At 52.5% G+C, this 21,287-nt stretch overlaps 1 long non-coding RNA gene across 1 annotated transcript; it reads right to left on the bottom strand.

Annotated features, from left to right (window-relative positions):
* Window positions 1–10,107: 10,107 nt before the first annotated feature.
* On the bottom strand, window positions 10,108–19,758 carry LOC123108403 (uncharacterized). The gene is made up of 3 exons (XR_006451897.1): window positions 19,075–19,758; window positions 16,951–17,931; window positions 10,108–10,750 (listed from the first exon to the last, which is right to left on the bottom strand). It is a non-coding gene; the product is annotated as an uncharacterized lncRNA (long non-coding RNA).
* Between the last annotated feature and the right edge of the window lie 1,529 nt (window positions 19,759–21,287).

Genomic DNA, 21,287 nt, shown 5'->3' with positions numbered 1-21,287 from the left:
AATGGCGTCGCGCGCAGGGTGGAGTGATAATAAGTGTTGTAGCAGTACTCCGCCCAAGATAGCCAGTCCACCCAAGCGCGAGGTCGATCACCTGTCACACAACGCAAATACATGGCAATGACCTTGTTAACCACCTCAGACTGACCGTTATTCTGAGGATGGAACGCCATACTCAGGCGGAGCTGGACACCCGCCATCCTGAAGAGGTCGCGCCAGACATGGCCCGTGAAGATTGGGTCCCAATCACTGACGATCGACATCGGGAACCCGTGTAGACAGACTATGCCGTTGAAGAAAGCCCGGGCCACGGATGCCGCTGTGTACGGATGGCCCAACGCGATGAAGTGGGCATACTTAGAGAAGCGATCGACCACCGTGAGGATGACTGACTTGCCCCCTACCTTGGGAAGGCCCTCGATGAAGTCCAAGGAGATATCCGCCCAAACCTGAGACGGCACCTCCAAGGGCTGAAGGAGCCCCGCCGGTCTCAGGGTTTCTGTCTTGTTGCGCTGGCAAGTCTGACAAGACCGAACCCAGTCGCGGACCAGGGCACGATCGCCAAGGATGTAGAAGTCGGCGCGAAGACGATGGAGGGTTTTCTGCACACCCTCATGGCCCGCCGAGTGAGCGAGCTGCAACACCTGGTGACGGAGATCATCATGCGCCGGAACAAAGATCCGGTGTCCATGCAGGAGCAGTCCGTCAGAGAAGCGCCAGGGCTCCTCCAAGTCGCTGACCGCAAGCTGCTGCTGAAGAAGTGCGGCGTCATCGGCCGTCGCAGTGGCGCGTCGAATGTCGGTGAAGAGACCGAACGATGGCCTGAAGCGGATGCACAGGGCCGTCCCGGCGGACGCGTCGGCGGTTGGCGCGAGGTCGGAATCGCGACGGGATAGCGCGTCGGCCAAGGTGTTAAGACGGCCCGACCGATACTCGACGAAGAAGTCGAAGCCGAAGAGCTTGCTGATCCACTGGTGCTGCGGTACGGTCGACAGCCGTTGATCCAGCAAGAACTTCAGGCTGTAGTGGTCCGTGCGAATGTGGAAGGTCCGCCCCCACAAGTATGGCCGCCAATGACGCACGGCCTGGACGAGGCCAATGAGCTCCCGCTCGTAAGCGGCCAACTTAAGATGGCGCGGAGCGAAAGGCCGGCTGAAGAAGGCGAGGGGCCCATCGCCCTGATGAAGTAATGCGCCGAACCCGGCGCCCGAGGCGTCACAGTCCACCACGAACGGACGGTCGAAGTCGGGCATCTGGAGGACGGGGCCCGTCGTGAGGTCCCCCTTGAGGGCCTCGAATGCCGTCGTCGCCTCAGCGTCCCAGGCGAAGGCATCGCGGCGAAGCAACCACGCGAGGGGCGCCGCGATGAGTCCGAACTCCCGGATAAATTTCCAGTAGTAGCCAGCGAGTCCGAGGAACCCGCGGAGAGCCCGCGGTGAGTAAGGCGTCGGCCAGGCGGAGACGGCCGCCACCTTATCGGCGTCCATAGCCACTCCGTCGGCCGAGATGACATGGCCGAGGTAGGCGACGGTAGGTGTCCCGAACGAGCACTTTGAGCGCTTAAGGTGGAGGTGGTGCGCCCGAAACTCGTTGAAGACGATGGCGACGTGCTGGAGATGTTTGGCCCAGGTGGCGCTGTAGATAAGAATGTCATCAAAGAAAACAAGCACAAACCGCCGTAAGTAGGGTCGAAGGACGTCGTTCATCAGGGCTTGGAAAGTCGCCGGGGCGTTGGCGAGGCCGAAAGGCATCACCAAGAACTCGAAGTGGCCATGGTGGGTGCGAAACGCCGTCTTGGCGATGTCGTCCGGATGCATGCGCACCTGATGATAGCCCGACCGAAGATCGAGCTTGGTGAAGAAGCGTGCCCCATGGATCTCATCCAAGAGCTCGTCGACCACCGGTATAGGGAACTTGTCCTTGAGCGTGAGTGCGTTGAGGGCGCGGTAGTCGATGCAGAAGCGGCATGTGCCGTCGGACTTACGGACGAGAAGCACCGGCGCCGTGAAGGGTGACGTGGAGATCCGGATGATGCCTGCGGCGAGCATCAGGGCACACTGGCGCTCCAACTCATCCTTCTGCAGCTGGGGGTAGCGGTAGGGCCGTACCGCCACCGGAGTGGAGCCTGGTACGAGGTGAATATGATGGTCGTACACCCGGGCAGGCGGAAGACCCCGCGGAGCGTCGAAGAGGTCGTTGTGCTGCTCTAGAAGAGAATCCAGTAGGGGGTGCTCAACCTCCAAGGACGCGGCAGCAAGCTGGAGATGTGGCACGGCAGCCGCGGCGCCCCCAATGCCCTCCCACCGGATGCGGCGTCCCTGCCGCCAGAATGTCATCATGAGTGCGTCGAAATCCCATAGGATGGGGCCGAGGGTCCGGAGAAAGTCCACCCCGAGGATGAAGTCGAAGCAGCCGAGATCGATCCCTGCACAAGTGATGGAAAAGTGTTCGTCGCTGATGGAGATGGGAACGTCGCGGGCTAGCCCATGGCACCGGAGGCGATCACTGTTCGCCACTGTGATCCGCAGGCGCTCCCCGCCCGTCGTCGGGAGGGCTAGCCGACGCATGGTCGATTCGGACAGAAAGTTGTGTGTGGAGCCCGTATCTAGCAGGGCCACCAGGCGCTCACCATGGATCGTCACCGGCAGCAGCATGGTCTGCTCGCCCCGGATGCCGGCCAGGGCATGAAGGGAGACGATGCACGCCGTCGCTGCGGAATCCGCGGCCGCGTCCTCGGGCGCCGCAGGCGGATGTAACGGATCGGGCGAGTCGTTCTCCTCGGTGTAGTCGACCGTCTCTAAATAAAAGAGGCGGGGGCAGACATGGGTCGGCGTATAGGGCTCATCGCAGTTGAAGCAGAGACCCTGACTGCGACGCTCCTGCTGCTCGGCCGGTGACAGCCGACGGAAGGGCCGTGTGGCAGCCGGGGATGTGGCCGTCGCGGATGGGAGAGGCCGACCCGGGGCTGAGGAAGTCGGTGCTGGCCGACTGGGCTGGCGGCCACTCCGTCCGAGTGGCGGCTGCAGTGCCTGGGCCCGCTGCTTGAAGGCCCGGGCGTAGTACATGGCCGTCTGGAGATCGGGGGGATCCCGGAGCTCGACGTCCACGCGGATATGGTCCGGCAGACCGCCCACAAAGAGCTCGGCGCGCTGGGTCGCGGAGACGCCCGGCGCGTGGCATGCCAGGGCCTGGAAGCGATCGGCGTAGTCCTGCACCGTAGATGTGAATGGTAAACGGCAGAGGGCCGCCAGTCGGCTCCCGCGGATAGGAGGCCCAAAACGGAGAAGACAGAGCTCCTGGAAGCGCTCCCACGGTGGCATGCCGCCCTCGTCCTGCTCGAGGGCGTAGTACCAGGTCTGTGCTGCGCCTCGAAGATGATAGGACGCGAGCCAGGTACGATCTGAAGCGAGTGTCCGCTGCCCTCGAAAGAACTGTTCGCACTGGTTGAGCCAGTTGAGGGGGTCATCCGTGCCCTCATAGGTGGCGAAGTCGAGTTTGGTGAACAGCGGCGGTGTCTCCTGCGGCCCGCCGTGCTGAGCAGGCGCGGGGGCTCGGAAGAGTGAAGCCGGAGGTGCCTGATCGGAGTAGTCCGGGTACTGGCCGGCGGGGCCGGATGGCCCGCCGAACTGCGAAAACGGAGTCGGCTCAACCGGGGTCGTGGAGTAGACCGGTGAAGGCGAAGACCCCGCCGCCCATGCTGGCAGGGGGGACGGGGACGGGGGAAACTGGACCTGATGGATCGGTAACCCGATAGTCGAGGCCGCGCCCGAGGTGGTCCCGGCTGATGAGGGCGCAGAGAATGGCGGTGGACGCAGGCCCTGGGACGCCGTCGGCGGCGGCTGCTGGGCCGGCCATGCGGGGAACGGCATCTGCTGAACCGGCCAGACGGTGGGCGGCAGCTGCTGCAGCTAGGAGGCGGCCGAGGTGGCCGGCGGCAAAGGCCAGAGGGGCGTCGCGGCCGGCGCTGGCCCGGATGCCAATCTCGCCTGGATCGGCCCGAACAGCGGCCCGCCGTACGCGGCCGCGCCCTGGTACGGTCCTGGTGGTGGCGCGAAGGGGCTCGCCCCGCCCCCGTACTGCGGCTGCTGCTGTAGGAGAAGACCAGGGGCGGCGATCGGGCCCGATGGTGGTTGAGCATAGGCCCCGGCCCTATATTGCTGGTGGAGCTGAAGCCAGTGGACGACGGTGACGAGGTGATGTAGCGTGGCGGCGAGTTGCTCCGGAGACAAGGCGGCCAGCGGTGGTGGTGGAGATGCGCCCGGAGACGCCGGTGCAGGTGGTGCCGAGGAGGAGACGGGACACGCCAGCGAGGTCCCGACGGATGTGGTCGGCGCGGTGATGCTTGGCGCCGTCGTCATGGGCGCGGTGGTGCCGACGGGCAGCGGCGGCGGTGATGGCGGCATCGACATGATCACAACGTGGTCTCTGAATACCAAATTGGTAGGACTAGGGTTCCTACCGGCTCTACTGCGTAGGTTGTAGGGGCAAAGAGGAAGTGGGCGCGGCGAGGAGCGGGCGTGCCGGCGGCAGGGCGCCGTCGCGGCTAGGGTTGAGGGCGGTGGCGGCTAGGTTGCGGCGGCTAGGGTTTCCGGCTCCTCTAGGAGCCGGGCAACAAAAGATAATAATAGTCTTTATTGCTTCCATCCAAAAGAGTCTTACAATCTATATTTATATCCTAGATAACTTGTAGAAGAATCAATCCTGAGATAACTTGCCTAATCTGAATAAAACTAAGGTAACTTGCTGGCCTACGCCTGCCTGTTAGGCCTGCGGCGGCCATAGACCTGGCCGGTCATAACAATTAGGCACATGGTAGATTACTCTTGGATAAGCAATGATAGCATGCAAAAACTGTACTCTTTAATCTTGAAGCGGAATGTTGCCCATCTGGATCCAGTGAGTGATGCACCATAGAGAGGGCACTTCTAGTGCTTCAGGAGTAATTTTTTTTAGCGTCAGCTGCAACCAAGGAATATCACCTGCATTGCAAAAGAATTAAGAAAACAAATGCAAGTTTCATATATCTAAAAAAAGATCAGTAGGTTAAGGAGACTCGAAAATAACATTTCTCTATATGTGTGATTTGTTAGAGTACAATGTTATAATTGTTTCTTTCACACAATGGGCAGTGGCTTCATACTCAATTGAATTTTAAGTACGAGCTCAATTCTCTAAAATTGGTATTTGTAATTATAAGAAGTAAAATATTAAGAAGAAAAGAACCAATGATTCCCACTTAAAATCCAAAGTACTCCAAGGATAAAAATGCATGTCCATACCAAATTAAAGTGGAATGCAGTTGTAAAAATTGTGGGATTACTATTTATGTGTTCCTTCGCTTGTCATGATTGTCCTCCCATTCTGCTAGCTGCCTACTCATTCCTTTCGTAAGATTAAATTAATTGTACACCCTTTGATCCAAGTATATACAGAATAGCAGTCTGGTTGTTTTGTTAATACATATGCAAAACCCATGGAAGCATAACTGAGCATATAATAAAAGCCTATATGGTTGAAAATAACCCATAATTTGATTAATAAACAGAGACTGGAAACTGAATTACTCTGAATAACAGAACATCTGCAAGTAAGAACTGAAGATCTCAATCAGTTTTTGGTTCCGAGCACACATAATTAAACATGTAAGATCCGGTGAAAGGAAATCGACCATCATGAAGAAATGCATCAGGTATATCAGCAGTCCATGATTACAATGTGTATCAGGTCCTTTTTTTTGCTTCAGTAGCTGGCACTTCTGATCTCTCTTTAGAACTTGGGCGACTTGAAATGGTTATGCACTACAGGAACCCTCGTTGCTCGCCCTAACCATGCTTGCCACTGCTAGAAATTTTTTCGAACAAATGGTAAGCAATGAAACAAAATGAGAATGATGAAGAGATCAAAGAAGTGAAACATCAAGCAAACAAAATTGACTTCTACTCATTTATTTGCCCAAATGTAACTAATCTAAATGTAATACCCACTAATCTTTTATGCTATCTATTTTTCAGATCACTCTGAACAGAAGTCAACTAAAATTTATGGGCAACTTAGCACTCACTGTAGATGATAGTGGTAAATATAACAGGATAGATATGTTGTTTTCTTGTGTCTTGTCAGATATAAAAAAGATTTCAAAATGAACCATCCACAGCAGAAAGAATTGCAGGTCACTGCTGCATCCCCATCGCCAGTCAATCAGCTCGTCCAGTCTAGTAGAAGATATCTTCAAGGTCTTTTTAGGTATATCTAGAAGGTTTTCCATCTCGTAAGTTTTCAGCTTCTCGGCTAAATGTAAGATATCAACCATTACTCAGAACAGCAAGGTGCTTGCGACAAATGCAAGTATCAAATAAGGAGTAAAGCATACATCACATTTGAACTTTAAGTATATACATAAATAAAGCATCACAAAGTGCAGCCAGGTTGGCAAATAAAATTTCATTACTTTCAATCTAATGGAACCTATATCCACCTGACAACTTAAATCTTTAAATGGCAGCGGCAGTACAACATAGGCGGCTGAACTGATCGTAGAAGTCAAAACAATTGTAATTGTTGATTCATGACCGGACGGATAGTTACAACAACTGTTATGAACCTAGCTAGTCATGCCATCTGCAGGGGATTAGGAAGACAAGGGGAAGGAGGAAATAATATTGCGAGAGAATATATTGATTCTTGCTTGCTCCCAAAGAATAAAATGCCTGCTCGGATATAGAGCTAACTTAACTTTGACCCGAAAGACATGGAGATAGTCGGAAGTATCAAGCTCGGGCAAGATGCGTTATATGGTTATTGAGCTGAAATGTGTATATGAATTACAATTAGAGGCCCTCCTGTTGCAATAACTTCTGCATTAATTTATGCTTGGAAAATGTATGTCCGTACTGCAGTATTATGAGCTCAACGCATGAGACTACTGTACTGTAAATCATGTCATGAGTGTAATCATGAAACTGTTCGAGGCAAAGGGCTGACCTTCTTCGATGGAGACAGAGAAACTGAAACCAATCTGGTGAGCAGGAAGTTCTCAGGCGTGAGTTCCCAGTGTATGGACCCATGAAGTGCAGACGTGGACGACGCTTTCAGAAACTCAATTAGACAATCTGCACTGGAGAACGACACCCAGCCTCCGATAGCGAGGGGGAACTCGCGCTTCTTCTGCCACGGCGACGGCGACGGCGCAGGGGGGCTGCAGCAGCTGGTCCAGCCTGGCACGGTGGCCGGTGCCGATGACCTCGTGGCTGTTGGCGACACAAAGCCACACCTGGCTCTCTGCCGTCATCTGCTGGAGCCGGAGCGCCGCGACGCGTGGCCCCAACAGAGCACGTCGGCCGCCTTGTCGTCCTCCGCCGCGACGCCTCGGTCCGCCAAGGCCAGCTTCAAGGGCGACAAGGCGCGTAGGAACGCCGGCGCGACCCCTCGCCCCACTCCTGGGCTCGGGCGTAGCGGACGCCCACGGCAAACGCGCCGGCGGCGCGTGCTCGTCTGCTTATCGTCCTCCGCCGCGACGCCTCGGCCCGCCCCCGCCAAGGCTAGCTCCAAGGCCGACAAGGCGTGCAGGAACGCCGCCGCGACGCCTCGCCCAATTACAGGGCTCGGGCGGAGCGGACGCCGCGGCAAGCGCGCCGCTGCCCGTTTGTGAATGCCGGCAGTGGATAAGGCGGGGCTGTGGTGGTGGTGCCGGGGTCCTTTTTGCAAAAAACGAATCATTATCTCAGGAAGAAACAGACTTTAAATTATACTGCGGGTTAAATACTAAAAAAGGGAGGGCCTTTTTAGAAAAAATGCTAATGACGGACAAGCAGAAACCCAATTTGCTTTATTATTATTAGGTAGAGATTAGGTAGAGATAGAGAGGTAGAGATAACTCCTACTAAAGCATATGATGCGTCAAAATAGCTTTCACCTGCCTCTACGATTCAGCAATGCCATAATTTTTTTAGAAACCTTGACTCCATGATGAAAAGAAGATAAAATATACAGGGTCATGCCATTACCTGAGTCCATCGTTGAAAGAAGAAAAACATAATAGGGCTACAGACTCCCCTGCCTTCACGCACGCTGCCGCCGCCAGAATCCCGTGGCTACAACCGACTCTCCAGCCCTCACGCACGCAGCCTCAGCTAGAAAATCAATCATAGGTCTTCGACGGAATCCAATCCTAACGCACGCCACTGCCATGCCCCCGTCGAGACTAGGCCTCCACCACGAGCATGGAGTAAACGGTGTCAAGTTCAGGCTATGAGCCACGTGCCCATGCCAAGATATTTTGACATTATCCTGGCCTATATGGGATCTCTGATGTTGACATCTTCCTTTGGCTATTTTTGATAGAGGATGATCCTATCTACCAGGTTGTTGCATCTGTGCAGCCCTAAGAAATTGCTCGATGGAGCACTGATCGTGGCTACAAGCACCTTAGCTAGATGCTTGATTCCTTCAGATCTGCAAGTTCTCCCATATGCATGTTGTAGGTGAATCTGCGTACCTTTGAAATCCATGGCTGGAGGAGGCAGCGACCACATATTAAAATTTTCATGACATGGACTTCATCCTTCCTTTCAAGTCATAGAACTGGAATTTGGATTGCAAAGGAAAGGACCTGTAAGAACCACGATGGTTACTAAATGCATTGGTTTGTGAATTTTTTGTTCCGTGCTTCAAATTTTTGCTTCTCACCTTTGGTTGTGTGATGCTAAGAATTGTCAAAGAATTGCAGCAAACAGAAGAATCAATCATGGATGAAGATGAATAATGCTATACTGTATCTAACAATCAAGGTAAGTTGCTGCAGTTAGCTCCTAGGAGACAAGTTAATTACTACTAACAACATTAACACTCTACGGAAGATTTGTCTCACACCTCAGCTACATGCTTCATTACCATAAATTTGCCAGTTCACCATAAACCGAGATAGATGGATGTGTGCTGCAGGTATAGTTTCTCCTCATACACGCACATGTAATTGTGTGTTATGTTTCGATGCAGTGTCAACCTACAGTACTACACAACTCGCATGTTTGTGCATAAACAAAAATTTCATGTTCAGTGCAAGTCGGGTATAATCAACATGTTTATTTTGTCACGTTATAACTAAATAATGGGCAAGAAAGAAGAAGAGGCACTAACAAAAAAATAATCATTTGTGGGTAACAGATGGATATCTCTCTCCATTGAATTTTGTTGTCCAGACTTTTATTCTGGTCAAACTCTTTGGCTCTGCCCCATTGCAGACCATGGCAAACTATTGTTTCTCAAGGTCCCACTTAATTATTCTTTAATTGTAGATTGCAAGTGACTTAATTTCCTCCAATGCAGTAGTTAATATATAGGAGAATATCCAGATTTGAAAGTGACTCATAGGAAACTACAGATATGGGGTGAGGGGGGAATACAAGTCCTGAAGCTTTCCATCAGTCATCAATCAGATTAATCCGTACACACAAGATCTACATAGCATGTTGGATTTGTTGGTCTACAAAAGGTTTGATGTGCTTTATAACCTATGCATTAGTTAGTCCAAGAGGAGATTGCAACGCCAATACGGCCTACTAACACAATGACGCCATAGGGTCTGCACAATATTTGTTTTCATCGGGTGCTACAAATTCATTGCTAAGCAGAGAGATCAATCCTTCCCTGCCATGTATGTGAATATTAACTTCAATGTCTCTGGCTTTTTAAAAAGGGGAAATAATTTCAAACTCCCAGATTACTACACTTGGACTGTAAATATATTTCCTTATTTAGAAAAGCTTAAAGTTTGTATCTGCATTTGAATTAACAGGGAGTATGCCATTCATTTGGATTTTAAACGATGTTGTTGCTAATATATCTAAGTAATTCAAAATTCTTAGCAGGATCGTATGGGTGCCCGATATGAACCTACATGTTCTTATAGCATGCAAAATATCTTTGCTTAGTAGTAGCTTTGACCAAATCACCAGAAGAACGGGCACCAGCCTGCAGTGTGAGTGTAGATTAGCATTTATTTGAAGTGCCATTATGCTGGCCTTTCAAGATATGGTTTATTCGGATTTCAGTTTCAGAATTCAACAAAAAAACTAAAATCCTAGTGTTATCCCTAAAAAAATCCAGTGTTATGAAAACATATATAAGAAAGGCTATGCATCTAGGAACATGCAATGTCCCTTTTGAATAATCATTATAATCATTAGATCACTAAACTATTAGCAGAAGGATGTAAGTTTAGCCTAACAAAAAAGGATCGCTAAGTAAGTTTATGCTTCCAAGCACAGAGAGAAGGACATGATCAGCAATGGCAAAAGCAAATATTTACTACATAGTAAATAACCTGATATAGTTAAATTGTACACTGAGATGTAGAAACTTAACTCTACAGTCTCCGGTGCAGGCTACAAAAAACTTAAAATCCCTATGTTCTCTTGGTGATGAGGCTCTACTTCTGTTGCAATTTCTTTTCTGAAGTTTTGCTCACCTTCAGTGAGTCACAAAAATTCCATTTGCATCCCGCTGCTCCACTTCCCACATATCTCTTTACTAACTGAGCACTATATCCTTGCCTCGGCCCATTATTGTTTTCTCCTGCTCAATCAATGCCCTTTTTCCCTTCGTAATCTTGAATCAAGTTGGGTAGTTCCCTACTTCCACCTTTCTTCAAATTTTCAGCTTTTTGGTATTTTGTCCCTTTCTTCTGCAGCTTTTGTTAATCAAGTCAGGAGCACAACTTAATTATCTGTACTCTCATATGTAACTCCAGCTCCAGCTTATCATTTTAGAAACAGCAAGTCAGCACAACTGAATTATATGCACTCTCATGTGTAATTGTCAGGAACAATTCAACTTTGAAAAGTAATAAATCTTACATATTTGTTTCGTAATGGACAAGCCATATTTATTTTTACACTAAGAAGTTATAACAAACAAAAGAAAGAAAGGTTTCCACAATAGATCTCTAGCTTTGTGGTGTTTGTAAACATTCGACAGAGTAGAGTGTACCACTGTAGAATTTAGCATTGCCATTCCTTAAAACACAAGCATCGTGTCGATTAATTCACAGTAAAGAAAGTTATGCCCATGTATATAATGGAAATCTTGTGATGGTGCAACAATCATGTATATATATTAGTGGTAGGACTAGGGTTCCTACCGGCTCTACTGCGTAGGTTGTAGGGGCAAAGAGGAAGTGGGCGCGGCGAGGAGCGGGCGCGCCGGCGGCAGGGCGCCGTCGCGGCTTGGGTTGAGGGCGGTGGCAGCTAGGTTGCGGCGGCTAGGGTTTCCGGCTCCTCTAGGAGCTGGGCAACAAAAGATAATAATAGTCTTTATTGCTTCCATCCAAAAGAGTCTTACAATCTATATTTATATCCTAGATAACTTGTAGAAGAATCAATCCTGAGATAACTTGCCTAATCTGAATAAAACTAAGGTAACTTGCGGGCCTAAGCTTGCCTGTTGGGCCTGCGGCGGCCATAGACCTGGCCGGTCATAACATCTCTCCCCGCCTGCGCAAACAGCTCGTCCTCGAGCTGAAAGTCTGGATAGTTTTGACGGAAATCCTCACGCTGCTCCCAAGTCGCCTCTTCCTCCGGAAGGCCCGCCCACTGAATTAGGATGAACCAGACGCCACGACGGAGCTGAGCCTGCAACACCTTTGCTGGCTCTGGAAGAATGCGACCATCGGCGGTTGGAGGAAGCGTCGGAGGAGCCGCCGGTGGCTCGCCACGGAAAGGTTTGAGCAGCCCCACATGGAACACGTCGTGGATGCGGGCGCGGGCTGGAAGCTGAAGACGATAGGCCACCTTCCCAATGCGCTCCATGATAGGGAAGGGCCCGGCGTAGCGAGGGCCAAGCTTGCGCTTTGCGCGCGGGTCCTGTGACTGCGTAGAGCGGTGGAGAAGACGCAGCCACACCCAGTCACCCACTGCGAACTCCGCCTCGCGATGATGATCGTCGTAGTAGTGCTTGGCCGTCTGCTGGGCCTGAAGGAGACGCTGACGGACCTCAGCCAGCATCTCATCACGGGTGCAGATAAGGTCACCCGCTACTGCTGTCCGAGCCGTCTCCGGGTCGACCGGAAGTATAGGCGGGGGTGGTCGACCATAGACCACCTCAAATGGCGTCGCGCGCAGGGTGGAGTGATAATAAGTGTTGTAGCAGTACTCCGCCCAAGATAGCCAGTCCACCCAAGCGCGAGGTCGATCACCTGTCACACAACGCAAATACATGGCAATGACCTTGTTAACCACCTCAGACTGACCGTTATTCTGAGGATGGAACGCCATACTCAGGCGGAGCTGGACACCCGCCATCCTGAAGAGGTCGCGCCAGACATGGCCCATGAAGATTGGGTCCCGATCACTGACGATCGACATCGGGAACCCGTGTAGACAGACTATGCCGTCGAAGAAAGCCCGGGCCACGGATGCCGCTGTGTATGGATGGCCCAACGCGATGAAGTGGGCATACTTAGAGAAGCGATCGACCACCGTGAGGATGACTGACTTGCCCCCTACCTTGGGAAGGCCCTCGATGAAGTCCAAGGAGATATCCGCCCAAACCTGAGACGACACCTCCAAGGGCTGAAGGAGCCCCGCCGGTCTCAGGGTTTCTGTCTTGTTGCGCTGGCAAGTCTGACAAGACCGAACCCAGTCGCGGACCAGGGCACGATCGCCAAGGACGTAGAAGTCGGCGCGAAGACGATGGAGGGTTTTCTGCACACCCTCATGGCCCGCCGAGTGAGCGAGCTGCAACACCTGGTGACGGAGATCATCATGCGCCGGAACAAAGATCCGGTGTCCATGCAGGAGCAGTCCGTCAGAGAAGCGCCAGGGCTCCTCCAAGTCGCTGACCGCAAGCTGCTGCTGAAGAAGTGCGGCGTCATCGGCCGTCGCAGTGGCGCGTCGAATGTCGGTGAAGAGACCGAACGATGGCCTGAAGCGGATGCACAGGGCCGTCCCGGCGGACGCGTCGGCGGTTGGCGCGAGGTCGGAATCGCGACGGGATAGCGCGTCGGCCACGGTGTTAAGACGGCCCGACCGATACTCGACGAAGAAGTCGAAGCCGAAGAGCTTGCTGATCCACTGGTGCTGCGGTACGGTCGACAGCCGTTGATCCAGCAAGAACTTCAGGCTGTAGTGGTCCGTGCGAATGTGGAAGGTCCGCCCCCACAAGTATGGCCGCCAATGACGCACGGCCTGGACGAGGCCAATGAGCTCCCGCTCGTAAGCGGCCAACTTAAGATGGCGCGGAGCGAAAGGCCGGCTGAAGAAGGCGAGGGGCCCATCGCCCTGATGAAGTAATGCGCTGAACCCGGCGCCCGAGGCGTCACAGTCCACCACGAACGGACGGTCGAAGTCGGGCATCTGGAGGACGGGGCCCGTCGTGAGGTCCCCCTTGAGGGCCTCGAATGCCGTCGTCGCCTCAGCGTCCCAGGCGAAGGCATCGCGGCGAAGCAACCGCGCGAGGGGCGCCGCGATGAGTCCGAACTCCCGGATAAATTTCCGGTAGTAGCCAGCGAGTCCGAGGAACCCGCGGAGAGCCCGCGGTGAGTAAGGCGTCGGCCAGGCGGAGACGGCCGCCACCTTATCAGCGTCCATAGCCACTCCGTCGGCCGAGATGACATGGCCGAGGTAGGCGACGGTAGGTGTCCCGAACGAGCACTTTGAGCGCTTAAGGTGGAGGTGGTGCGCCCGAAACTCGTTGAAGACGATGGCGACGTGCTGGAGATGTTTGGCCCAGGTGGCGCTGTAGATAAGAATGTCATCAAAGAAAACAAGCACAAATCGCCGTAAGTAGGGTCGAAGGACGTCGTTCATCAGGGCTTGGAAAGTCGCCGGGGCGTTGGCGAGGCCGAAAGGCATCACCAAGAACTCGAAGTGGCCATGGTGGGTGCGAAACGCCGTCTTGGCGATGTCGTCCGGATGCATGCGCACCTGATGATAGCCCGACCGAAGATCGAGCTTGGTGAAGAAGCGTGCCCCATGGATCTCATCCAAGAGCTCGTCGACCACCGGTATAGGGAACTTGTCCTTGAGCGTGAGTGCGTTGAGGGCGCGGTAGTCGATGCAGAAGCGGCATGTGCCGTCGGACTTACGGACGAGAAGCACCGGCGCCGTGAAGGGTGACGTGGAGATCCGGATGATGCCTGCGGCGAGCATCAGGGCACACTGGCGCTCCAACTCATCCTTCTGCAGCTGGGGGTAGCGGTAGGGCCGTACCGCCACCGGAGTGGAGCCTGGTACGAGGTGAATATGATGGTCGTACACCCGGGCAGGCGGAAGACCCCGCGGAGCGTCGAAGAGGTTGTTGTGCTGCTCTAGAAGAGAATCCAGTAGGGGGTGCTCAACCTCCGAGGACGCGGCAGCCAGCTGGAGATGTGGCACGGCAGCCGCGGTGCCCCCAATGCCCTCCCACCGGATGCGGCGTCCCTGTCGCCAGAATGTCATCATGAGTGCGTCGAAATCCCATAGGATGGGGCCGAGGGTCCGGAGAAAGTCCACCCCGAGGATGAAGTCGAAGCAGCCGAGATCGATCCCTGCACAAGTGATGGAAAAGTGTTCGTCGCTGATGGAGATGGGAACATCGCGGGCTAGCCCATGGCACCGGAGGCGATCACTGTTCGCCACTGTGATCCGCAGGCGCTCCCCGCCCATCGTCGGGAGGGCTAGCCGACGCATGGTCGATTCGGGCAGAAAGTTGTGTGTGGAGCCCGTATCTAGCAGGGCCACCAGGCGCTCGCCATGGATCGTCACCGGCAGCAGCATGGTCTGCTCGCCCCGGATGCCGGCCAGGGCATGAAGGGAGACGACGCACGCCGTCGCTGCGGAATCCGCGGCCGCGTCCTCGGGCGCCGCAGGCGGATGTAACGGATCGGGCGAGTCGTTCTCCTCGGTGTAGTCGACCGTCTCTAAATAAAAGAGGCGGGGGCAGACATGGGTCGGCGTATAGGGCCCATCGCAGTTGAAGCAGAGACCCTGACTGCGACGCTCCTGCTGCTCGGCCGGTGACAGCCGACGGAAGGGCCGTGTGGCAGCCGGGGATGTGGCCGTCGCGGATGGGAGAGGCCGACCCGGGGCTGAGGAAGTCGGTGCTGGCCGACTGGGCTGGCGGCCACTCCGTCCGAGTGGCGGCTGCAGTGCCTGGGCCAGCTGCTCGAAGGCCCGGGCGTAGTACATGGCCGTCTGGAGATCGGGGGGATCCCGGAGCTCGACGTCCACGCGGATATGGTCCGGCAGACCGCCCACAAAGAGCTCGGCGCGCTGGGTCGCGGAGACGCCCGGCGCGTGGCATGCCAGGGCCTGGAAGCGATCGGCGTAGTCCTGCACCGTACATGTGAATGGTAAACGGCCGAGGGCCGCCAGTCGGCTCCCGCGGATAGGAGGCCCAAAACGGAGAAGACAGAGCTCCTGGAAGCGCTCCCATGGTGGCATGCCGCCCTCGTCCTGCTTGAGGGCGTAGTACCAGGTCTGTGCTGCGCCTCGAAGATGATAGGACGCGAGCCAGGTACGATCAGAAGCGAGCGTCCGCTGCCCTCGAAAGAACTGTTCGCACTGGTTGAGCCAGTTGAGGGGGTCCTCCGTGCCCTCGTAGGTGGCGAAGTCGAGTTTGGTGAACAGCGGCGGTGTCTGCTGCGGCCCGCCGTGCTGAGCAGGCGCGGGGGCTCGGAAGAGTGAAGCCGGAGGTGCCTGATCGGAGTAGTCCGGGTACTGGCCGGCGGGGCCGGATGGCCCGCCGAACTGCGAAAACGGAGTCGGCTCAACCGGGGTCGTGGAGTAGACCGATGAAGGCGAAGACCCCGCCGCCCATGCTGGCAGGGGGGACGGGGACGGGGGAAACTGGACCTGATGGATCGGTAACCCGATAGTCGAGGCCGCGCCCGAGGTGGTCCCGGCTGATGAGGGCGTGGAGAATGGCGGTGGACGCAGGCCCTGGGACGCCGTCGGCGGCGGCTGCTGGGCCGGCCATGCGGGGAACGGCATCTGCTGAACCGGCCAGACGGTGGGCGGCAGCTGCTGCAGCTAGGAGGCGGCCGAGGTGGCCGGCGGCAAAGGCCAGAGGGGCGTCGCGGCCGGTGCTGGCCCGGATGCCAATCTCGCCTGGATCGGCCCGAACAGGGGCCCGCCGTACGCGGCCGCGCCCTGGTACGGTCCTGGTGGTGGCGCGAAGGGGCTCGCCCCGCCCCCGTACTGCGGCTGCTGCTGTAGGAGAAGACCAGGGGCGGCGATCGGGGCCGATGGCGGTTGAGCATAGGCCCCGGCCCCATATTGCTGGTGGAGCTGAAGCCAGTGGACGACGGTGACGAGGTGATGTAGCGTGGCGGCGAGTTGCTCCGGAGACAAGGCGGCCAGCGGTGGTGGTGGAGATGCGCCCGGAGACGCCGGTGCTGGTGGTGCCGAGGAGGAGACGGGACACGCCAGCGAGGTCCCGGCGGATGTGGTCGGCGCGGTGATGCTTGGCGCCGTCGTCATGGGCGTAGTGGTGCCGACGGGCAGCGGCGGCGGTGATGGCGGCATCGACATGATCACAACGTGGTCTCTGAATACCAAATTGGTAGGACTAGGGTTCCTACCGGCTCTACTGCGTAGGTTGTAGGGGCAAAGAGGAAGTGGGCGCGGCGAGGAGCGGGCGTGCCGGCAGCAGGGCGCCGTCGCGGCTAGGGTTGAGGGCGGTGGCGGCTAGGTTGCGGCGGCTAGGGTTTCCGGCTCCTCTAGGAGCCGGGCAACAAAAGATAATAATAGTCTTTATTGCTTCCATCCAAAAGAGTCTTACAATCTATATTTATATCCTAGATAACTTGTAGAAGAATCAATCCTGAGATAACTTGCCTAATCTGAATAAAACTAAGGTAACTTGCTGGCCTACGCCTGCCTGTTGGGCCTGCGGCGGCCATAGACCTGGCCGGTCATAACAATTAGGCACATGGTAGATTACTCTTGGATAAGCAATGATAGCATGCAAAAACTGTACTCTTTAATCTTGAAGCGGAATGTTGCCCATCTGGATCCAGTGAGTGATGCGCCATAGAGAGGGCACTTCTAGTGCTTCAGGAGTAATTTTTTTTAGCGTCAGCTGCAACCAAGGAATATCACCTGCATTGCAAAAGAATTAAGAAAACAAATGCAAGTTTCATATATCTAAAAAAAGATCAGTAGGTTAAGGAGACTCGAAAATAACATTTCTCTATATGTGTGATTTGTTAGAGTACAATGTTATAATTGTTTCTTTCACACAATGGGCAGTTGCTTCATACTCAATTGAATTTTAAGTACGAGCTCAATTCTCTAAAATTGGTATTTGTAATTATAAGAAGTAAAATATTAAGAAGAAAAGAACCAATGATTCCCACTTAAAATCCAAAGTACTCCAAGGATAAAAATGCATGTCCATACCAAATTAAAGTGGAATGCAGTTGTAAAAATTGTGGGATTACTATTTATGTGTTCGTTCGCTTGTCATGATTGTCCTCCCATTCTGCTAGCTGCCTACTCATTCCTTTCGTAAGAGCAAATTAATTGTACACCCTTTGATCCAAGTATATACATAATAGCAGTCTGGTTGTTTTGTTAATACATATGCAAAACCCATGGAAGCATAACTGAACATATAATAAAAGCCTATATGGTTGAAAATAACCCATAATTTGATTAATACACAGAGACTGGAAACTGAATTACTCTGAATAACAGAACATCTGCAAGTAAGAACTGAAGATCTCAATCAGTTTTTGGTTCTGAGCACACATAATTAAACATGTAAGATCCGGTGAAAGGAAATCGACCATCATGAAGAAATGCATCAGGTATATCAGCAGTCCATGATTACAATGTGTATCAGGTCCTTTTTTTTGCTTCAGTAGCTGGCACTTCTGATCTCTCTTTAGAACTTGGGCGACTTGAAATGGTTATGCACTACAGGAACCCTCGTTGCTCGCCCTAACCATGCTTGCCACTGCTAGAAAAAATTTCGAACAAATGGTAAGCAATGAAACAAAATGAGAATGATGAAGAGATCAAAGAAGTGAAACATCAAGCAAACAAAATTGACTTCTACTCATTTATTTGCCCAAATGTAGCTAATCTAAATGTAATACCCACTAATCTTTTTTGCTATCTATTTTTCAGATCACTCTGAACAGAAGTCAACTAAAATTTATGGGCAACTTAGCACTCACTGTAGATGATAGTGGTAAATATAATAGGATAGATATGTTGTTTTCTTGTGTCTTGTCAGATATAAAAAAGATATCAAAATGAACCATCCAGAGCAGAAAGAATTGCAGGTCACTGCTGCATCTCCATCGCCAGTCAATCAGCTCGTCCAGTCTAGTAGAAGATATCTTCAAGGTCTTTTTAGGTATATCTAGAAGGTTTTCCAACTCGTAAGTTTTCAGCTTCTCGGCTAAATGTAAGATATCAACCATTACTCAGAACAGCAAGGTGCTTGCGACAAATGCAAGTATCAAATAAGGAGTAAAGCATACATCACATTTGAACTTTAAGTATATACATAAATAAAGCATCACAAAGTGCAGCCAGGTTGGCAAATAAAATTTCATTACTTTCAATCTAATGGAACCTATATCCACCTAACAACTTAAATCTTTAAATCGCAGCGGCAGTACAACATAGGCGGCTGAACTGATCGTAGAAGTCAAAACAATTGTAATTGTTGATTCATGACCGGACGGATAGTTACAACAACTGTTATGAACCTAGCTAGTCATGCCATCTGCAGGGGATTAGGAAGACAAGGGGAAGGAGGAGATAATATTGCGAGAGAACATATTGATTCTTGCTTGCTCCCAAAGAATAAAATGCCTGCTCGTATATAGAGCTAACTTAACTTTGACCCGAAAGACATGGAGATAGTCGGAAGTATCAAGCTCGGGCAAGATGCGTTATATGGTTATTGAGCTGAAATGTGTATATGAATTACAATTAGAGGCCCTCCTGTTGCAATAACTTCTTCATTAATTTATGCTTGGAAAATGTATGTCAGTATTGCAGTATTCTGAGCTCAACGCATGAGACTACTGTACTGTAAATCATGTCATGAGTGTAATCATGAAACTGTTCGAGGCAAAGTGCTGACCTTCTTCGATGGAGACAGAGAAACTGAAACCAATCTGGTGAGCAGGAAGTTCTCTGGCGTGAGTTCCTAGTGTATGGTCCCATGAAGTGCAGACGTGGACGACGCTTTCAGAAACTCAATTAGACAATCTGCACTAGAGAACGACACCCAGCCTCCGACAGCGAGGGGGAACTCGCGCTTCTTGTGCCACGGCGACGGCCACGGCGCAGGGGGGCTGCAGCAGTTGGTCCAGCCTGGCACGGTGGCCGGTGCCGATGACCTCGTGGTTGTTGGCGACACAAAGCCACACCTGGCTCTCTGCTGTCATCTGCTGGAGCCGGAGCGCCGCGACGCGTCGCCCCAACAGAGCACGCCGGCCGCCTTATCGTCCTACGCCGCGACGCCTCGGCCCGCCAAGGCCAGCTTCAAGGGCGACAAGGCGCGTAGGAACGCCGGCGCGACCCCTCGCCCCACTCCTGGGCTCTGGCGTAGCGGACGCCCACGGCAAACGCGCCGGCGGCGCGTGCTCGTCTGCTTATCGTCCTCCGCCGCGACGCCTCGGCCCGCCCCCGCCAAGGCTAGCTCCGAAGCCGACAAGGCGTGCAGGAACGCCGCCGTGACGCCTCGCCCCATTACTAGGCTCGGGCGGAGCGGACGCCGCGGCAAGCGCGCCGCGGCCCATTTGTGAAGGCCGACAGTGGATAAGGCGGGGCTGTGGTGGTGGTGCCAGGGTCTTTTTTGCAAAAAATGAATCATTATCTCAGGAAGAAACAAACTTTAAATTGTACTGCGGGTTAAATACTAAAAAAGGGAGGGGATTTTTAGCAAAAATGCTAATGACGGACAAGCAAAAACCCAATTTGCTTTATTATTAGGTAGAGATTAGGTAGAGATAGAGAGGTAGAGATAACGCCTACTAAAGCATATGCTGCGTCAAAATAGCTTTCACCTGCCTCTACGATTCAGCAATGCCATAATTTTTTTAGAAACCTTGACTCCATCGTGAAAAGAAGACAAAATATACAGGGCCATGCCATAGATTAGTTTTCCCATTACCTGAGTCCATCGTTGAAAGAAGAAAAACATAATAGGCCTACAGACTCCCCTGCCCTCACGCACGCTGCCGCCGCCAGAATCCCATGGCTACAACCGACTCTCCAGCCCTCACGCATGCAGCCTCAGCTAGAAAATCAATCCCAGGTCTTCGACGGAATCCAATCCTAACGCACGCCACTGCCATGCCCCCGTCGAGACTAGGCCTCCACCCCGAGCATGGAGTAAACGGTCTCAAGTTCAGGCTATGAGCCACGTGCCCATGCCAAGATATTTTGACATTATCCTGGCCTATATGGGATCTCTGTTGCTGACATCTTCCTTTGGCTATTTTTGATAGAGGATGATCCTATCTACCAGGTTGTTGCATCTGTGCAGCCCTAAGAAATTGCTCGATGGAGCACTGGTCGTGGCTACAAGCACCTTAGCTAGATGCTTGATTCCTTCAGATCTGCAAGTTCTCCCATATGCATGTTGTAGGTGAATCTGCGTACCTTTGAAATCCATGGCTGGAGGAGGCAGCGACCACATATTAAAATTTTCATGACATGGACTTCATCCTTCCTTGCAAGTCATAGAACTGGAATCTGGATTGCAAAGGACCTGTAAGAACCACGATGGTTACTAAATGCATTGGTTTGTGAATTTTTTGTTCCGTGCTTCAAATTTTTGCTTCTCACCTTTGGTTGTGTGATGCTAAGAATTGTCAAAGAATTGCAGCAAACAGAAGAATCAATCATGGATGAAGATGAATAATGCTATACTGTATCTAACAATCAAGGTAAGTTGCTGCAGTTAGCTCCTAGGAGACAAGTTAATTACTACTAACAACATTAGCACTCTACGGAAGATTTGTCTCACACCTCAGCTACATGCTTCATTACCATAAATTTGCCAGTTCTCCCATAAACCGAGATAGATGGATGTGTGCTGCATGTATAGTTTCTCCTTATACACGCACATGTAATTGTGTGTTATGTTTCGATGCAGTGTCAACCTACAGTACTACACAACTCGCATGTTTGTGCACAAACAAAAATTTCATGTTCAGTGCAAGTCGGGTATAATCAACATGTTTATTTTGTCACGTTATAACTAAATAATGGGCAAGAAAGAAGAAGAGGCACTAACAAAAAAATAATCATTTGTGGGTAACAGATGGATATCTCTCTCCATTGAAT

This window comes from Triticum aestivum, chromosome 1B (assembly GCF_018294505.1).
Source record: "Triticum aestivum cultivar Chinese Spring chromosome 1B, IWGSC CS RefSeq v2.1, whole genome shotgun sequence".
In the NCBI taxonomy this organism is placed as follows: Eukaryota; Viridiplantae; Streptophyta; class Magnoliopsida; order Poales; family Poaceae; genus Triticum; species Triticum aestivum.
The sequence above is the reverse complement of the archived record's forward strand: the minus strand, read 5'-3'. Positions and strand labels throughout refer to the sequence as shown.